Genomic DNA, 19,929 nt, shown 5'->3' on the forward strand with positions numbered 1-19,929 from the left:
TGGTTGGATGTGCCGGTTCTACTCTTCTTTTTCCTTATCCTATTTTCAGTTGTCATGTTTTAAAGAAATGTAGTCTGATTTTGCAGTAATTTATTGCTCTACTTTCCGCACTTCCTCTTATGTTGTCTGCAGGCTATCAAAAATAAAAGGTGTATTTTTTTAATGTACTGGAACAGAAAAATAATTGATTAACCCTTTCCCGTTATGGCCAATTTCCGATTTTGCGTTTTTGTTTAACAATTGACAGCGATTGTTAGAGGCAGGTCCTTTGCTGTACACACACAGCCAGTACCTGACGTGTATGGGGTGATCACTGAGCTCACCCCGTGATCCTGCTGCGTACACCCGCTACCGACTTGCACGGTACATGTATGGCGGATGTCAGTAAGGGGCTAAAAAATGCACATATCTTTTTTAAGGTGACTTTACATAGATGTTACATTTGTTATAGATGTGTTTTGGTGCAGAAAGTAAAAAAATAAATAACAGTAACTAGTAACTACAACTGTATTCTGCACTGTGTGGTTAATGCACTATATGAGTAACTGCTGAAATAATGCTTTTGACAATTATCTATATTTGTGCCCAGCAAAAAAATGTAATTTACAAGAATAGCAGAATTTGTTTAGTTGCTATACAATATATCATTTATGGCAAAAAGGGTCAGTTTTCCCTGGTGACATATAGAGTGTCCTTTTTAAAAATCATAAGTAGCGTATTTTATGTCAGCCTTACCCACTGTATTTCTATTGCTTATTTACTGATAGTTTTCTTGATTGGGTCTTCGATAAAACACAAGATAAGTTGAAAAAAATAAAACAATAAATGAAAGTCACTGGTAGATAAAAAAAAATTAGTGAGATAGGATGCTGTCATACAGAATGTTAATGATAGATTGTTGTGATGATACAGCATAAAATCTTAATTATGCCAGACATACTTTCTGATGGCAAGAGAAGCATACCTTTATTTTTATGTTGACTCTTTAATCTGTGTTCTTCTTTAGTTGATTAACACAGACTATTATATGTATAACCCTGAATGTTATCTGCTCTTTGATTCTGAAACAATGATGTGTATTTACAAGAGCCCCTGTGATACAAACTATGTAAATAGATTAACTAGAACAATGAATGTTTGCTAGATATGTTAAATGCCATTGTAGGGTGTTTGCCAGTCAATCTTAGGGGATGAGCTGTGGATACTCAAGCCCTGTGGAATAATATCATCACTAATTCTTAACCTGTGGATGTGTATTTAAAAAGGGACATGTGTGTCTGTAGCAGAGAGTCTTGGGACAGCGATTTAGAAGGAGAATGAAATACATCCTTCAGGACAGTAGATGGATTTCATGGCATCCAAAGAGACACAGATTTGTATTCTACATGATTCTAGTCTAAGGGTACGGCCGACACTAGAAAGATTCGGATCTGCTCCATTGACCATCAGAGAGACATGGATACATTTTGGGGAGTCCAGGACAGGACGAAGAAGTCACCTGGCCCCATGGATATGTTGTTTTGGGGTTGCTAGGAGGGACCTACCGGTTGCCTAGAACCCATGGAGACATTTGGAGTTGCCAGGAGTGACCCACCGGTCTCCTGGCTCCATGGAAACTCTCGGAGAGGCCAGGGTGGGACCCTCCTATCTCCTGGCCTTGTACCTCATTGGATTGCTAGCTTTCTAAGCTTGCCGCTACCTCCTCTCTATGGGGGCCCGTCAGAAGCAGGGGGCCACTGGTTGAGGTAGTCGGCCCTGGAAGTCTCCAAAGTCGCAGCTGTTCTCTCCCAGGAGGTCGGAGGAAGAAGGGTGAGACTGTGTAATGTTGTACCATGTTGGGTATTTTCTGGGACTGGTCTACATGTTTATTATCTGCTTTGTGGTTCAATAATGTATTGCCATGCTGTTTTACCCTCACCCTGTGTTGTTTGAGTAGTGTTACGCCCACAGAAGACCCCGGGTCTTCACAATTGTGTACTAGAATGTATAGCAGCTGTAAGAAGTGATGTATATTTTGCTCCATAAATTGAATGCTGTATTGTCCTGTCCCACTGTAAAAACATGACTGTTATATTAGTTTGGCTCTGCTATTGTATACATTGCCTTCATAGTCTTTGTGATGTTCACATCTGTTCTTATTCGGGGTAATTTATGCAAATTACCTCTTCAGAGAGGAAGCGGATATTCTACTTTAGTGCCACCAATTGGAAGGGTCATCTTAAGGCATGGACCCGATTTGCACTTGCTCGGGAGCCCTACGAGCATAAGGGTTGGCTGCTAATCTGTGTATGCTAACGCGTAACTAAACTTTCGGGTAACTTTACACGAAAAGAACAGCCGCGTTTAGCTGAGCATTTTTCTTACTGGTGACCTAGTAGTGCCCCGTCTCCTTCACCCGTAAAGGGATCCTGTCACCATTAAAACACTATTAACCTGTAGATATGGGGTTAATCTGCAGGTTAATAGTGTTACTAACCTGCTCGGCACCTGCACTTAGCCGAATGGTGCGGGGAGAAAACTAACTTTATTCCGCTCGGCAGCCTTCCCGGTTTCAGTGACGGGGGTGGCGCTGGCTCAGTCACCGCACCCTCGGTCCTGACTGACACTGGCTGGGCATTGGGGCTGGCTGTCAGTCAGGGTCGGGAGCGCGGTTACAGCTGCTGCTCTGTATACTGAGAGTGGTGACTGAACCCGCACTGGTGCCGCCCCTGTGACCTAATGCTGCAACGGAAAATAAAGTTAATTTATCTCATTCGGATATGTGCAGACACTGGGCAGGTCAGTAGCCCCATATCTGCAGTTTAATAGCGTTTTTTCCAGTGACCGTTTTTTTTTTAAAAACAGCAAAATATAGCCTGAAAAACAAGGGATTTTTTTATCAGCTAACAGGCCAGATAAGATTCCAGCTTCAACCGTCCTCCATCCCACAAGCAAACTCTGAAATGGCTGCATATTATGCAAGGGGGCATGTGAGAGCAGAGAAAAAGGAGCAGTCTCTTCACTACTAAATGTGCTAGAAGGCTAGAATATATGGGCTCCCCTTTAGAGATGAGCATTGTTCTACTCGAACTGTTCGCCAATCTCAAATTCGAGCTGTTTTGGGGGGTGTTCGAGCCGTTAGGCGAACACGAACAATTTGAGAAAAATTCGGCTGTTCGAGGTTATGTTCGATAACTGTTCGTGCACCAAAATCATAACTGGATTTTTTCTCAGTAATGATGAAAATTAATGTTAATACGCAGTTTGAGTGTACAGCGGGGTGGGGGGAGGGGCAGGGGATGGATCTCTGCAGGAACAATGAAGATCTCCATTTTTTTTTCTCTTTCCCGCATTTACAGTGGGGAGGTGCAATCTGTCAGCCTATCAGCAGCGCACACACGGAGCGAAGTGCTTTTTTTCACACAAGCAAGGGCATGTGTCATTGGCAGTGTATGTCACATGTCCTTGCCCTATAAGACCAAGCCATTTTCCCCGTCGCCACCATTTTCTCACTGCTGCAGCTGCGTGTTAGACGGCACCGCTGTTGCTGTGTGCGCTATACCTTGTTAATTTCAAGCCAATTTTCGCACAAATCTACAGATAGCTTGGGAGTAGGGAATAGTTGTGATTGCAGTCCTTTTAAGGACTGGGTTACAGCATTTCCTACGACTTTTATCAGGCAGGTCTGTGCTCTTAAATAGATAGATTGTGGGAGTAAAGACTAATTGTAATTGGAGTCCTTTTCAGGACTAGGTTACATCAGTTCCTATCAGTTTTTGCCAGGCAGGTCTGTGCCAGTGCTGTGCAAGTTTTTTTCACAGCATTTGGCTGAATCTAGCAAAGCTAATCCTTTTTGGCCTATTGCAGAGTGTGTTAGTCAGTGGAGTAGCCTATCTGTGTTGCAAGATATACCACCTGTGTATAGAATACCAATTTTTTTACTGCACCTAGTGAAGTAAAATCTTTTGGGCAGAGCATCATTCTATTAGTCCATCTATACTGACCTCCATCAGGTTGCAAATTGAATCTAATTTTTTTCTGCATCTAGCTCTGAAAAAATATTGGGCTTCTAGCTGTGTGTGGGACTTGTTGTATTAGTCCACCTATACTGACCTCCATCAGGTTGCAAACTGCATATATTTTTTTCTTCATCTACCTCTGAAAAAATATTGGGCTTCTAGCTGTGTGTGGGACTTGTTCTATTAATCCATCTATACAGACCTCCATCAGGTTGCAAACTGAATATATTTTTTCTCTGCATCTACCTCTGAAAAAATATTGGGCTTCTAGCTGTGTGTGGGACTTGTTGTATTAGTCCATCTATACTGACCTCCATCAGGTTGCAAACTGAATATATTTTTTTCTGCATCTACCTCTGAAAAAATATTGGGCTTCTAGCTGTGTGTGGGACTTGTTCTATTAATCCATCTATACAGACCTCCATCAGGTTGCAAACTGAATATATTTTTTTCTGCATCTACCTCTGAAAAAATATTGGGCTTCTAGCTGTGTGTGGGACTTGTTGTATTAGTCCATCTATACTGACCTCCATCAGGTTGCAAACTGAATATATTTTTTTCTGAATCTACCTCTGAAAAAATATTGGGCTTCTAGCTGTGTGTGGGACTTGTTCTATTAATCCATCTATACAGACCTCCATCAGGTTGCAAACTGAATATATTTTTTTCTGCATCTAGCTCTGAAAAAATATTTGGCCTTCTAGCAGTGTGTGGGACTTTCTCTATTAGTCCATCTATACTGACCTCCATCAGGTTGCAAATTGAATATAATTTTTTTCTGCATCTAACCCAGCCAATAGTTTTGGCCTAATACCACAGTTTGGCCACTCAGCTCTGCTCGGTTCCCATCCATTGTTTTTTTGTGCAAACAACTCCAGAGTTGTTAATTAGTTAACCACCAAAATGAGTGGAAAAAGGCCTGCTGCTGGTGGAAAGGGGAATAGGCGTGTTGGGAAGGGGAAAAAAGGTTGTGTCCGTGGGGTAGGTGTTAAAGCAACAGTAACATCTGCAGAAGAAAGACCATCTTCCAGCCAAACTAAAATGTCTACTTCTTTTAGCGGACAATGTGATAAGATCCCTTTCTTACGGCCACGCCAATCGCTACAAATTCCAGATGAGGCACAAAAACAGCAGGTGCTTCAACGGATATCAAGTGCTCCTTTAAGTGGGCTCTCCTCCACATCAACTTCAACATCACAAATACTTCAGTCCTCAAAGGTGTCACCCCAATCGCACTTGCTTCCTCACAGCTCCCAAATCTCCAGCTGCCCGTCTGAGTATGAGGTAGAACAGATGGTTGAGTCTGCAGAGCTGTTTACTCATACTATAGCCTGGGAATCAGAGGTCGACTCCAGCGCTTCTGTGAATCCAGACGAGGAAATGATCTGCACTGATGCCCAGAATCTTTATGAGTCGGATCCAGGACCAGACGCAGAAGGTTCTGACCATAATGTAGACCCTCATTCCCAAACTGTAACTCCTGTTGGTGGAGACAATGAGGAAGACGATGATAAGACTCAAATACCTGATTGGAGCGACAACTTTAGTTTTTTGTCAGGGCAGGAACAGGTTGGCTCTGAGGACGACGGGTGTGATAACGCACAGGGTGATGATGATGAGGTTGGAGATCCCACTTACTGTCAACCCACAGTCAGCCAAGAGATGAGGTCAGCAGAGGAGGTGGAGGAAGATGCTAGTGACGACGAGGTCAGGTTGCGCCTTCCTGGACAGAGACGTAGTACTGGAAGCACGTCAACAACTGCATCCTCAAACACAACTCTGCCTCTCACCACAAGTCGTGGTGGCTCTTCAGGTCGCATGGGTGCTAAGCCTTGCATAGCCTGGGCATTTTTTCAGATCGATAAAGATGACCCAACTCGTGTTATCTGTAACATTTGTCAGCAAAAGCTAAGTAGAGGCCAAAAAATACATAGTTTGAGTACTTCATGCATGAACCGGCACATGGACATGAAGCATAAGTTGCAGTGGGAAGCTCAGTGTGCTACAATGCGGCCTAGCCGGCCGGGCCAACCACCGTCTGCCATATCTTGTGCATCCGCGGCCTCTTCATCCTCTGTGACTGGGGGGACAGCAGTCACACCTGTTTTGGGGCGCAGACCTGCCACCTCTTTACCCGCAACAGCCAGCGTGATTGGCAGGTCATCATTTTCTTTGGAGGTGGTAACACCAGCTGGTGTTGAGCGCTGTCCGACATCGATAGCACCACCTTTGGATCAAGGCAACCTAACATGTCCGCCTGCATCTTCCTCACAGACCGGCAGTTTGCCGGGGACACCCTTATCAACCCCGTCTAAGCACAATAGCCAGCCCTCGGTCCCTCAGATGTGGACAAGTAAAAGACCATTTCCTCCTTGCCATGAGAAAGCTAAGAGGTTGAATTTCACCATCTGCAAGTTCTTGGCTACAGAAATGCTGCCTTTCCGCCTGGTGGACACAGAGGATTTTCGAGACCTTATGTCCGTCGCAGTGCCCCAGTACCAGATGCCCAGTCGGCACTACTTCTCAAAGAAAGGTGTGCCTGCGCTCCACCAGCATGTCGCACACAACATCACCGCTTCTTTGAGAAACTCTGTGTGTGACAGGGTGCATTTCACCACAGACACTTGGACGAGTAGGCATGGACAGGGGCGTTACATGTCGCTGACTGGGCACTGGGTAACTATGGTGACAGCAGGACAAGGGGCTGCTGTCCAAGTCTTGCCGTCCCCACGAGTTGTGCGTCAATCCTCTTTATGTCAAAGTTCCTCCACTGCTTCTGCCTCCTCAACCTCCTCTCGGTCTTCCACCTGCACCCAAAGCCTGTCTGGTCATGCCACAAGCTTTCTAATTGCGCAGAAGGGATCCTGCACACCTCCTTACTATGCTGGCAGTAGGGCTCAACGTCATCAGGCGGTTTTTACATTGAAATGTCTGGGAAATGTGAGTCACACAGCTGAGGAGTTGTGGTCAGCTCTGGAGAACCAATTTCATGAATGGTTGTCTCCACTGGACCTGAAACCAGGGAAGGCCGTGTGCGACAATGCTGCAAACCTGGGTGCGGCCCTTCGCCGGGGCAATGTCACACACGTGCCTTGTATGGCTCACGTGTTGAACCTGGTTGTCCAGCAATTTTTAGCCCACTATCCCAGACTAGATGGCCTTCTGCAGAGGGCACGGTCGCTGTGTGCTCACTTTCGCCGTTCGCATCCCGCAGCTCAGCGACTTACATCTCTACAGAAGTCGTTGGGCCTGCCACTTCACCGGCTAAAATGCGATGTGCCTACCTGGTGGAATTCAACTCTGCACATGTTGCAGCGACTGTGACAGCACCGACAAGCCCTGGTGCAATACGTTCTGACGTATAGCCTGGGCCAACGAGATCCAGAGGTGGGGCAAATCACGCTGGAGGAGTGGTCTCAGATCAGGGACCTATGCACCCTTCTGCACAGTTTTGAAATGGCGACGAAGATGTTTAGTGCTGACGATGCCATTATCAGCATGACTATTCCGGTGATTTACATGCTGGAGCACATGTTAAACAGAATTCGGAGTCAGGTGGTGGCACAAGAGGAGGTGGAGGAAGTAGAGGAGGAGGAGTTGTATGCGGAAGGGCTAACATCTGCAAGGTCCAGACGGTCGGCAGCACCAAGGCGGCAGGCATGTGAGGGTGGGGGAGATGGTTTTACCAGGGCGCATGGTAGCAGCCAAACTAGTGAGGAAGGTGCAGGAGCCCAGGAAGAAGTGAAGGACGAACTGATGGAAGACTCATCAGATGAGGGAGACCTTGATCACATTTCTGTTGTGCGAGGTTGGGGGGAGAGGACAGAGGAAGGAAGCATGATTGTTACCTCGCCACCAACACAACAGGGACTTGGTGCTCCTGGATGCGCAACACACATGAGTGCCTTCTTGCTGCACTACCTGCAACATGACCCTCGAATTGTGAGAATTAGAAATAATCCTGACTACTGGGTTGCCACACTGTTAGATCCCCGGTACAAAAGTAAATTTGCAGAAATTATTCCTGCCATAGAAAGGGATGCACGCATGCAGGAGTATCAGCAGAGACTGTTGCAGAATCTTACATGTGCTTTTCCACAAAATATCAGTGGTGCACGTAGTGAATCTCACAGTTCCAACTTGCCAACCGTGGGACCGTCAAGTGTTCAGCACTCAAACCGTAACAGAACCACAGTATCTGCTGGTAACATCAATTTTGCGGAATCATTTCACCACTTTTTTAGCCCATCCTTTGCAAGGCCACAGGAGACAAGAAGTCTGACACATAGTCAACGCCTAGAGACGATGGTACAGGAGTATCTCCAAGTAAACATTGAAGCCACGACTGTGTTACTGGACCCTTGCTCTTTTTGGGCTTCCAATCTGGATAAATGGCCGGAGCTAGCCACTTACGCCTTGGAGATCTTGTCATGCCCCGCAGCCAGCGTTCTGTCTGAACGTGTGTTCAACGCTGCTGGTGGTGTGCTGACAGATAAGCGCACGCGGCTCTCCACTGATAATGTAGACAGACTCACGTTCATAAAGATGAACAAATCATGGATCCGAAACGACTTTTCTACCCCTGTGTCATCCTGGGGAGAGTAAAAGCTTGATGATTGGTTAAAATCACCCTACCAACCGTTTTAAGCTTTCAAATTACTAATCATGTTTATCTGTATCTTGGCTGGAAAATAATTTGGGCTTTGTAGCAGTGTGCAGCACTGATTCTATTAGGCCATCTATAATAAGCTCCACCAGATTTAAAATTACTAATCATGTTTATCTGTATCTTGACTGGAAAATAATTTGGGCTTTGTAGCAGTGTGCAGCACTGATCCTATTAGGCCATCTATACTAAAGCTTCACCAGATTTAAAATTAATAATAATTTTTAGCTGCATCTAGCCCGGAAAATAATTTTGGGGCTCCGAGATGCGCAAGACACATAAGTGCCTTCTTGCTGCACTACCTGCAGCATGACCCTCATATTGTCAGAATTCGAAGTAATCATGACTACTGGGTTGCCACACTCTTAGATCCCCCAAACTTTTCGATCAACCTTTTCATTTTAATAAAGACCAAAAAAATGGTCATTTTTGAAATTATAAGCATTAGCAGGTTGTTAGAAACTGAAATCAAACAGTTTTCAACTCAAAACTTTATTCTAGGTGATGTTACATTTTCACATAGGACCCCTTGTTCGAAAGGAGCTTCTGAACTCTCTCGTCCATTGAATTTGTCAGGTTTTGGATGGTTTCTGCTTCAATTGTTTTGCATGAGGACAGAATACCCTCCCAGAGCTGTTGCTTAGATGTGAACTGCCTCCCACCATCATAGACACTCCTTTTAATGATGCTCCAAAGGTTCTGAATGGGGTAGAGGTCAGGGGAGCATGGGGGTCACACCATAAGTTTGTCCCCTTTTATGCCCATATCAGCCAGAGATGCAGATGTTTTATGTGCAGCATGAGATGGTGCATTATCATGCAGAAAAATGATCTTGCTGTGAAATACACGGTTCTTCTTCTTGAACCATGGCAGGAAGTGCTGTTTGAGAAAATCCACATACATTATGGAGTTCATCTTTAGCGCCTTCAGGGATCCTAAAGGGGCCGACAATCTCTCTCCCCATGATTCCAGCCCAAAACATTACTCCACCTCCTCCTTGTTGGCGCTGTAGCCGTGTTTGCGTGGGGTGTCCATCAACCAGCCATCCTCCACTCCATCCATCTGGACCATCGAGCGCTGCACGGCACTCATCCGTGAACAAAACAGTTTTGAAATCAGTCTTCATGTAATGTTTGGCCCACTGGAGCCGTTTCTGCTTGTGTGAAGTGGATAGAGGAGGTCGACAGGATGGCGTATGCACAGCTGCAAACCTCTGAAGGACCCTGCATCTTGTTGTTCGGGGGACGTTGGAGGCACAAGCAGCTTCAAAAACTTGTCTGCTGCTATGACAAGGCTTTTTTGCCGCTGCTCTTTCAACCTGACGTAATTGCCTGTAGGAAAGAGTCCTCAATTTGCCCTTATCAGCACGCACACGTGTGTACTGTGAATCAGCTACATACTTCTTGATTGCCAAGACACTTCATCCTGATCATCGCACAATGTTGATTGTAGTCATGCCTTGACCTAAACACTCCACAATTTGTTGCTTCTCAGCAGCCGACACATCCTTTTTCTTTCCCATTTTGGCAGAAAATGTAGGCTGCTTAATAATGTGAGACAGCCTTCTTAAGTAGTCTTGCCTTTCATTGGACACACCTGCCAAACTAATTAGCACAGGTGTCTGCAATTGCTTACAGTGATATAAAGAGCCCTGACACACATCACCATCAATGAGTTTAACTGACAAACAAACAAATTCTTCCCTTATCACTCCTAAACACTTTTTGCATAATAATTTGGAACACAGTGTACATGTGCTTTTCCACAAAACACCAGTGGTTCACGTAGTGAATCTTACAGTTCTAACTTGCCAACCGTGGTCTGTATGGAGTTGTTCAATAAAGGGCCCAAAATTAAGATAACATAGATGGGAGAGGTCTCTATGAATAGGAATTCCTAAGTATTTGATACCCTGTGAGGGCCAGGCAAAGGGAAAGTTGGACTGGATGGAATCCTATATGGATTTGGGGAGGGAGACATCGAGGGCCTCAGACTTCGCTGCATTGATTTTAAAATTTGACCATGTAACAAAGTGATCTATTTCAGCCATAACAGCATGGATGGATATATGTGATTGAGTGATATATACTAGGACATCATCAGCAAATAGAGAGCACTTGTACTCGGTGCCTCCCACCTCAATCCACCTAATATTGGGGTTATGGCGAATTGATGAGAGCAGGTGCTCCGTCATTGGATGTATAAGAGAGGGGACAGAGAACATCCCTGCCTTGTCCCATTGGTGATTGTGAAAGGTGATGAAAATGTTCTGACGCGCCCCCTGGGCCTTGGGACACCCGGAGCCGGACCCTTTTTGGTGGATGCTGGTGGTTGTAGTCTCCGTGGCGGCAACCCGGTTCCGTGGCTCAGGGCGGTCAAAACCAGTGGCGGAACTATTTATGTGGTTTTGATGTTTAAATGTCCGACTACGCCACCCGTGGATTGCGGTCAGAGTGAACCGCCGCTCCAGGGCAGACCGCTGAGGCTGGTGTTGTGGGTGCAGCAGAGCGTAGCATAACTCCCCACGGGAGGAGTATAGCCTCAGGGCAGTGTATGCGGAGGATGGGGGTGATGGTGCAGGGCAGCAGCAGTAACGACACGGAGTCAGTGATGCAGTCCAGGGCCTTTACTCACAGTTCTTATTATCCAGACCACGTCTGCAGGTAACGGCTGCCCACGTCGTACTGTGCTCACCAGGTGAGGGGCTCAGACAACTCCCAGATAACTTTGGAGTGCTTCACAGGACCCCCTTTGTGTGTCCTTTGTCTGGCCTTTCTTACCAACCCTTCTGTCCGGCTGCCTCGGGCCTCCTCTTGGTAAACTTGGCGCCAGTTTCCCTGACCCTATGTGGTGCCTTCCTAGTGGGTGTAGCGAGGGGCTGCGCCACATAAAATGTCACAGCCTCCTGTTTCTAGCTGAGGGTCGTTTCCTGCCTCCACTAGTTTCGGGGACCGGTCTCCCCCTTTGGCCTGACCCCTCCACGCAGGTGGATTCGGGCGTGCGGTGGCGACTCACCCGTCCGCACCCCTGAGATCCCTTCGTTCCTCGTTCCTGGAGCCTTCTCCGCTCCTCTTCCTTCCTTCTCCCTCTTCCAGGCCTGGGCCTCTGTTACTAGGCCCGCCTCCGGAGCAGAGCTCATGCAGAGCCCCTGCTCCCTGCCACTTCTGCTCAGACTTCTCTGCACTGAACTAAGATGGTGCCCACCTTTTATACTCCCTTCTCAATGCACCCAGGAACTGCTTCCTCCCTGCTCCTGCACTACAGGGTTCCCCTTCCTCAGTGTTCCCTCCCCCCACTCCAGCCAGGGACAGGGACTGTCGTGCCCATCTCAGGGGCATATTGGTCGCCCTGCCCCACGGCAATGTGGTATAATGCATGCAGGTGTCGGGTCCTGATCCACACTACATCCTTACCTGAGAGTGAGATATCACACCTCTGGGTGAGGTGCAATACCTCTGTAGCAACCGAGCCCTCAGGGTGCTACAGTTCCATTTATCTTCAGCCTAGGTGACGTATTGCGATACAGGGCCGTGATTTTGGCTATAAAAGGGTCCCCTAGACCGCTACCCCAAGCCTTTTAAGAGAATCATATATGGCGTGCCAGGAGACTCTATGGAATGCTTTCTCAGCATCCAACGAGAGTATCTAATTACAAATTTTTAACTGCATCTAGCCCAGGAAATACTTTGTGCCTAGTAGTAGGGTCTGCTAGTCAGCGGATTATCCCGGCTGTTAAGCAAGCTACACCACCTGGAGTTTGGACACTTCATTTTTTCAAAGGAAATGCTTCGGGACCACGGGATACTCAGTGAAGAGCATCAGGAGGCACCCCAAGGCATAGGGGCTCGGACTGGCGGTAGGATGCCTTGCGGTGGACAGCCGAGCTCGATCCTTATAAAAGCTTTTTAACTGCAGCAGCTTTAGTGGAGCTGGAATTACGCGGCTGCTGGCATGAGACTTGCCCTCCAATAGATCCTTGTAAATAGATTTAAAGTGTATTTATTCAAATTAGAGAGACAATTTAAATTAAAAAGCTTAGAGCTGCCTCCACCACAGGGGGGCTCGCTCGACCCACCAGCGGACAGGCACCAGTATTGGGAGAGGGGGGCTGGCCGTCAGGGTTCACCGCGGCTCTGGCACAAACCCGGCGACACGGAGGTGGCACGGGCAGGAGCAGACTGAACGTGTCGGCTTCTCACTTTTTGGATTTTAGAAGGGCATGACATGCCTATATCTGTGTCTCCCCCTCCTTTTACTCCTCCACCTCTTTTCTTTTCGCATGACTATATGTACTTGTCACTTTTCCATGTGTTAGTTGTGTCTTCTGAGCAGTTTGTCAGCTTTTGGACACCTTTGAAGGTGTTTTCTATGTGTTTCTATGTGTTTTTGTTTGCCTGCCATTGGTTTTAACGGTGTTCGAAGGTGTTCGACGAACAGTTCGACGAACAGTTCGGCGAACACACGGGTGTTCGACGAACCGAACCGAACTCGAACACTACGGGGGTGGCTCAACACTACTCCCCTTCTGCCACCAGGTGAATAAGCCTTTCAGAAGAAATGAAATGTAATGTTTTGAGCAGAGCACAGAAGAGGAAGAGAGTTGCAGAGGAGAAGGACAAATAGGTGAACTTCCAAAACTAACATTGTGGCTCAATACAGGTGCGACAGCCACTCATACCATTCCGTCAGATGTAGCATCCACTCCTGCAATGTCAGCCACTCATACTATTCCTTCAGATATAGCATCCACATCGGCATCCACTCCTGCAATGTCAGCCACTCATACTATTCCTTCAGAAATAGCATCCGCATCGGCATCCACTCCTGCAATGTCAGCCACTCATACTTTTCCTTCAGATATAGCATCCACATCGGCATCCACTCCTGCAATGTCAGCCACTCATACTATTCCTTCAGATATAGCATCCACATCGGCATCCACTCCTGCAATGTCAGCCACTCATACTATTCCTTCAGATATAGCATCTACATCGGCATCCACTCCTGCATTGTCAGCCACTCATACTATTCCTTCAGATATAGCATCCACATCGGCATCCACTCCTGCATTGGCATCCACTCCTGCATTGGCATCCACTCCTGCATTGTCAGCCACTCATACTATTCCTTCAGATATAGCATCCACATCGGCATCCACTCCTGCAATGTCAGCCACTCATACTATTCCTTCAGATATAGCATCCACATCGGCATCCACTCCTGCAATGTCAGCCACTCATACTATTCCTTCAGATATAGCATCCACATCGGCATCCACTCCTGCATTGTCAGCCACTCATACTATTCCTTCAGATGTAGCATCCACATCGGCATCCACTCCTGCAATGTCAGCCACTCATACTATTCCTTCAGATATAGCATCCACATCGGCATCCACTCCTGCATCGGCATCCACTCCTGCATTGTCAGCCACTCATACTATTCCTTCAGATGTAGCATCCACATCGGCATCCACTCCTGCATTGTCAGCCACTAATACTATTCCTTCTGATATAGTGACGCGCCCCCTGGGCCGTGGGGCACCCGGAGCCGGACCTTGTAGATGCTGGGGGTTGTAGTCACCGTGGTGGCGACCCGGTCCGTGACCCAGGGTGGTCAAACCAGGGTAGTCTGTGTGTATAGGCTATATATAGTCCGACTACGCCACCTGTGAAATGCGGTTATTGAGAACCGCCGCTGCGGAGCAGTCCACTGAAGCTGGTGATATGTGCAGCAAGGTGATGTAACTCCCCACAGGAAGAGTGTAGCTTCAGGGCAGCGTGTAAAGATGATGGTGGTGATAGTGCAGGGAATCAGTAATGACAACGCGGAGTCTTTGCAATGCAGTCTCAGGGTCTTTACTCACAGTTCTTTCACTCCAAGTTATTACTGCAGGTTTATAACTTCCCGCGTCGTCCTGTGTTTACCGAGTGAGGGGCTCAGTCGACTCCCAGGTAACTCTGGGGCACTTAGCAGGACCCCCTTCTGTGTGTCCTCTCTGGCCTCTTCCCTTGTACCTCACACCTAGCGGCACCTCTGTCCAGTGTCCTCGGGCCTTGGCGGGCGATGTGTGTTCCGTCCCCTGGCCCTATGTGGCTACTTTCCTGGTGGCTGGTGTGGCGGCCTGCTGTACTTGAAGTACAGCAGCCTCCGGTTCCCAGTTGAGCCCTGTAGTCTCTGCTGGTTGGGGGACCCGGTTCCCCTTCTTTGGCCTGACCCCCCCTACCTCCTGGCAGCGGCGGGCGTACGGGTGGCTTGCTGCACGGCCCGTACGCCTAGGGTCCCTTCTCTCCTCGTTCCTGGAGCCTTTCCTGCTCCCTCTCCTCTTCTCTCTTTCCAGGCTCAGGCCTCTCGGCAGGGTCTGCCTGTGGAGCAGAGCTCATACAGAGCCTCTGCCCCCTGCCTGCGCCTCAGTCTGACTGACTGGAACTCCGCACTTCTCCCTGAGCTAAGATGGTTCCCAGCTTTTATACCTCCCACACATGTGCTCCCAGGACCTATGTCCCCCACCCATCCACTACCTAGTTCGCCCTCTCTAGGTGGTTCCTCCCCACTCCAGCCAGGGATCAGGGACAGTTGTGCTCTCCCGTAGGAGCATTGTCGCCCTGTCCCCCGGAAATGTGGTGTAGTGGATGTAGTGCTAGGGTTCTGAGCCATGCTCCTTCCTTACCTGAGAGTGAGATACCACACCTCTGGGTGAGATGCAATACCTCTGTGGCGACCGAACCCTCAAGGGCGCCACAATAGCATCTACATCGGCATCCACTCATGCATTGTCAGCCACTCATACTATTCCTTCAGATATAGCATCTGCATCGGCATCCACTCCTGCAATGTCAGCCACTCATACTATTCCTTCAGATATAGCATCCACATTGGCATCCACTCCTGCAATGTCAGCCACTCATACTATTCCTTCAGATATAGCATCCACATCGGCATCCACTCCTGAAATGTCAGCCACTCATACTATTCCTTCAGATATAGCATCCACATTGGCATCCACTCCTGCAATGTCAGCCACTCATACTATTCCTTCAGATATAGCATCCACATCAGCATCCACTCCTGCAATGTCAGCCACTCATACTATTCCTTCAGATATAGCATCCACATCGGCATCCACTCCTGCAATGTCAGCCACTCATACTATTCCTTCAGATATAGCATCCACATCGGCATCCACTCCTGCAATGTCAGCCACTCATACTATTCCTTCAGATATAGCATCCACATCGGCATCCACTCCTGCAATGTCAGCCACTCATACTATTCCTTCAGATGTAGCATCCACATCGGCATCCACTCCTGCAATGTCATCCACTCATACTATTCCTTCAGATATAGCATCCGCATTGGCATCCACTCCTGCAATGTCAGCCACTCATACTATTCCTTCAGATATAGCATCCGCATTGGCATCCACTCCTGCAATATCAGCCACTCATACTATTCCTTCAGATATAGCATCCGCATCGGCATCCACTCCTGCAATGTCAGCCACTCATACTATTCCTTCAGATATAGCATCCGCATCGGTATCCACTCCTGCAATGTCAGCCACTCATGCTATTCCTTCAGATATAGCATCCACATCGGCATCCACTCCTGCAATGTCAGCCACTCATACTATTCCTTCAGATATAGCATCCACATCGGCATCCACTCCTGCAATGTCAGCCACTCATACTATTCCTTCAGATATAGCATCCGCATTGGCATCCACTCCTGCAATGTCAGCCACTCATACTATTCCTTCAGATATAGCATCCGCATCGGCATCCACTCCTGCAATGTCAGCCACTCATACTATTCCTTCAGATATAGCATCCACATTGGCATCCACTCCTGCAATGTCAGCCACTCATACTATTCCTTCAGATATAGCATCCGCATTGGCATCCACTCCTGCAATGTCAGCCACTCATACTATTCCTTCAGATATAGCATCCGCATTGGCATCGACTCCTGCAATGTCAGCCACTCATACTATTCCTTCAGATATAGCATCCGCATCGGCATCCACTCCTGCAATGTCAGCCACTCATACTATTCCTTCAGATATAGCATCCGCATTGGCATCCACTCCTGCAATGTCAGCCACTCATACTATTCCTTCAGATATAGCATCCGCATTGGCATCGACTCCTGCAATGTCAGCCACTCATACTATTCCTTCAGATATAGCATCTGCATCGGCATCCACTCCTGCAATGTCAGCCACTCATACTATTCCTTCAGATATAGCATCCGCATCGGCATCCACTCCTGCAATGTCAGCCACTCATACTATTCCTTCAGATATAGCATCCACATTGGCATCCACTCCTGCAATGTCAGCCACTCATACTATTCCTTCAGATATAGCATCTGCATCGGCATCCACTCCTGCAATGTCAGCCACTCATACTATTCCTTCAGATATAGCATCCGCATCAGCATCCACTCCTGCAATGTCAGCCACTCATACTATTACTTCAGATATAGCATCCACATTGGCATCCACTCCTGCAATGTCAGCCACTCATACTATTCCTTCAGATATAGCATCCGTATCGGCATCCACTCCTGCAATGTCAGCCACTCATACTATTCCTTCAGATATAGCATCTGCATCGGCATCCACTCCTGCAATGTCAGCCACTCATACTATTCCTTCAGATATAGCATCCGCATCGGCATCCACTCCTGCAATGTCAGCCACTCATACTATTCCTTCAGATATAGCAACCACATCGGCATCCACTCCTGCAATGTCAGCCACTCACACTATTCCTTCAGATATAGCATCTACATCGGCATCCACTCCTGCATTGTCAGCCACTCATACTATTCCTTCAGATATAGCATCCGCATCGGCATCCACTCCTGCATTGTCAGCCACTCATACTATTCCTTCAGATATAGCATCCACATCGGCATCCACTCCTGCAATGTCAGCCACTCACACTATTCCTTCAGATATAGCATCTACATTGGCATCCACTCCTGCATTGTCAGCCACTCATACTATTCCTTCAGATATAGCATCCGCATCGGCATCCACTCCTGCATTGTCAGCCACTCATACTATTCCTTCAGATATAGCATCCACATCGGCATCCACTCCTGCAATGTCAGCCACTCATACTATTCCTTCAGATATAGCATCCACATCGGCATCCACTCCTGCAATGTCAGCCACTCATACTATTCCTTCAGATATAGCATCCGCATCGGCATCCACTCCTGCAATGTCAGCCACTCATACTATTCCTTCAGATATAGCATCCACATCGGCATCCACTCCTGCATTGTCAGCCACTCATACTATTCCTTCAGATATAGCATCCGCATCGGCATCCACTCCTGCAATGTCAGCCACTCATACTATTCCTTCAGATATAGCATCCGCATCGGCATCCACTCCTGCATTGTCAGCCACTCATACTATTCCTTCAGATATAGCATCCGCATCGGCATCCACTCCTGCATTGTCAGCCACTCATACTATTCCTTCAGATATAGCATCCACATCGGCATCCACTCCTGCAATGTCAGCCACTCACACTATTCCTTCAGATATAGCATCTACATCGGCATCCACTCCTGCAATGTCATCCACTCATACTATTCCTTCAGATATAGCATCCGCATCAGCATCCACTCCTGCATTGTCAGCCACTCATACTATTCCTTCAGATATAGCATCCGCATCGGCATCCACTCCTGCATTGTCAGCCACTCATACTATTCCTTCAGATATAGCATCCACATCGGCATCCACTCCTGCAATGTCAGCCACTCATACTATTCCTTCAGATATAGCATCCACATCGGCATCCACTCCTGCAATGTCAGCCACTCATACTATTCCTTCAGATATAGCATCCACATCGGCATCCACTCCTGCAATGTCAGCCACTCATACTAATCCTTCAGATATAGCATCCGCATCGGCATCCACTCCTGCAATGTCAGCCACTCATACTATTCCTTCAGATATAGCATCCACATCGGCATCCACTCCTGCATTGTCAGCCACTCATACTATTCCTTCAGATATAGCATCCGCATCGGCATCCACTCCTGCAATGTCAGCCACTCATACTATTCCTTCAGATATAGCATCCGCATCGGCATCCACTCCTGCATTGTCAGCCACTCATACTATTCCTTCAGATATAGCATCCGCATCGGCATCCACTCCTGCAATGTCTGCCACTCATACTATTCCTTCAGATATAGCATCCGCATCGGCATCCACTCCTGCAATGTCTGCCACTCATACTATTCCTTCAGATATAGCATCCACATCGGCATCCACTCCTGCATTGTCAGCCACTCATACTATTCCTTCAGATATAGCATCCGCATCGGCATCCACTCCTGCAATGTCAGCCACTCATACTATTCCTTCAGATATAGCATCCGCATCGGCATCCACTCCTGCAATGTCTGCCACTCATACTATTCCTTCAGATATAGCATCCGCATCGGCATCCACTCCTGCATTGTCAGCCACTCATACTATTCCTTCAGATATAGCATCCGCATCGGCATCCACTCCTGCAATGTCTGCCACTCATACTATTCCTTCAGATATAGCATCCGCATTGGCATCCACTCCTGCAATGTCTGCCACTCATACTATTCCTTCAGATATAGCATCCACATCGGCATCCACTCCTGCAATGTCAGCCACTCATACTATTCCTTCAGATATAGCATCCGCATCAGCATCCACTCCTGCAATGTCAGCCACTCATACTATTCCTTCAGATATAGCATCCGCATCGGCATCCACTCCTGCAATGTCATCCACTCATACTATTCCTTCAGATATAGCATCCACATCGGCATCCACTCCTGCAATGTCAGCCACTCATACTATTCCTTCAGATATAGCATCCACATCGGCATCCACTCCTGCAGTGTCAGCCACTCATACTATTCCTTCAGATATAGCATTCGCATCGGCATCCACTCCTGCAATGTCAGCCACTCATACTATTCCTTCAGATATAGCATCCACATCGGCATCCACTCCTGCAATGTCAGCCACTCATACTATTCCTTCAGATATAGCATCCACATCGGCATCCACTCCTGCAGTGTCAGCCACTCATACTATTCCTTCAGATATAGCATCCGCATCGGCATCCACTCCTGCAATGTCATCCACTCATACTATTCCTTCAGATATAGCATCCACATCGGCATCCACTCCTGCAATGTCAGCCACTCATACTATTCCTTCTGATATAGCATCCGCATCGGCATCCA

General features: G+C 47.5%; 1 protein-coding gene across 2 annotated transcripts in view; it reads left to right on the forward strand.

The window, feature by feature from the left end:
* ENPP3 (ectonucleotide pyrophosphatase/phosphodiesterase 3) overlaps positions 1-19,929 on the forward strand; it is a 190,827-nt gene that overhangs the window by 66,558 nt on the left and 104,340 nt on the right. The window lies entirely within an intron of this gene.

Source organism: Phyllobates terribilis, unplaced genomic scaffold, assembly GCF_046119375.1.
Source record: "Phyllobates terribilis strain yellow unplaced genomic scaffold, ASM4611937v1 Scaffold_3__8_contigs__length_932513732, whole genome shotgun sequence".
Taxonomy (NCBI): domain Eukaryota; kingdom Metazoa; phylum Chordata; class Amphibia; order Anura; family Dendrobatidae; genus Phyllobates; species Phyllobates terribilis.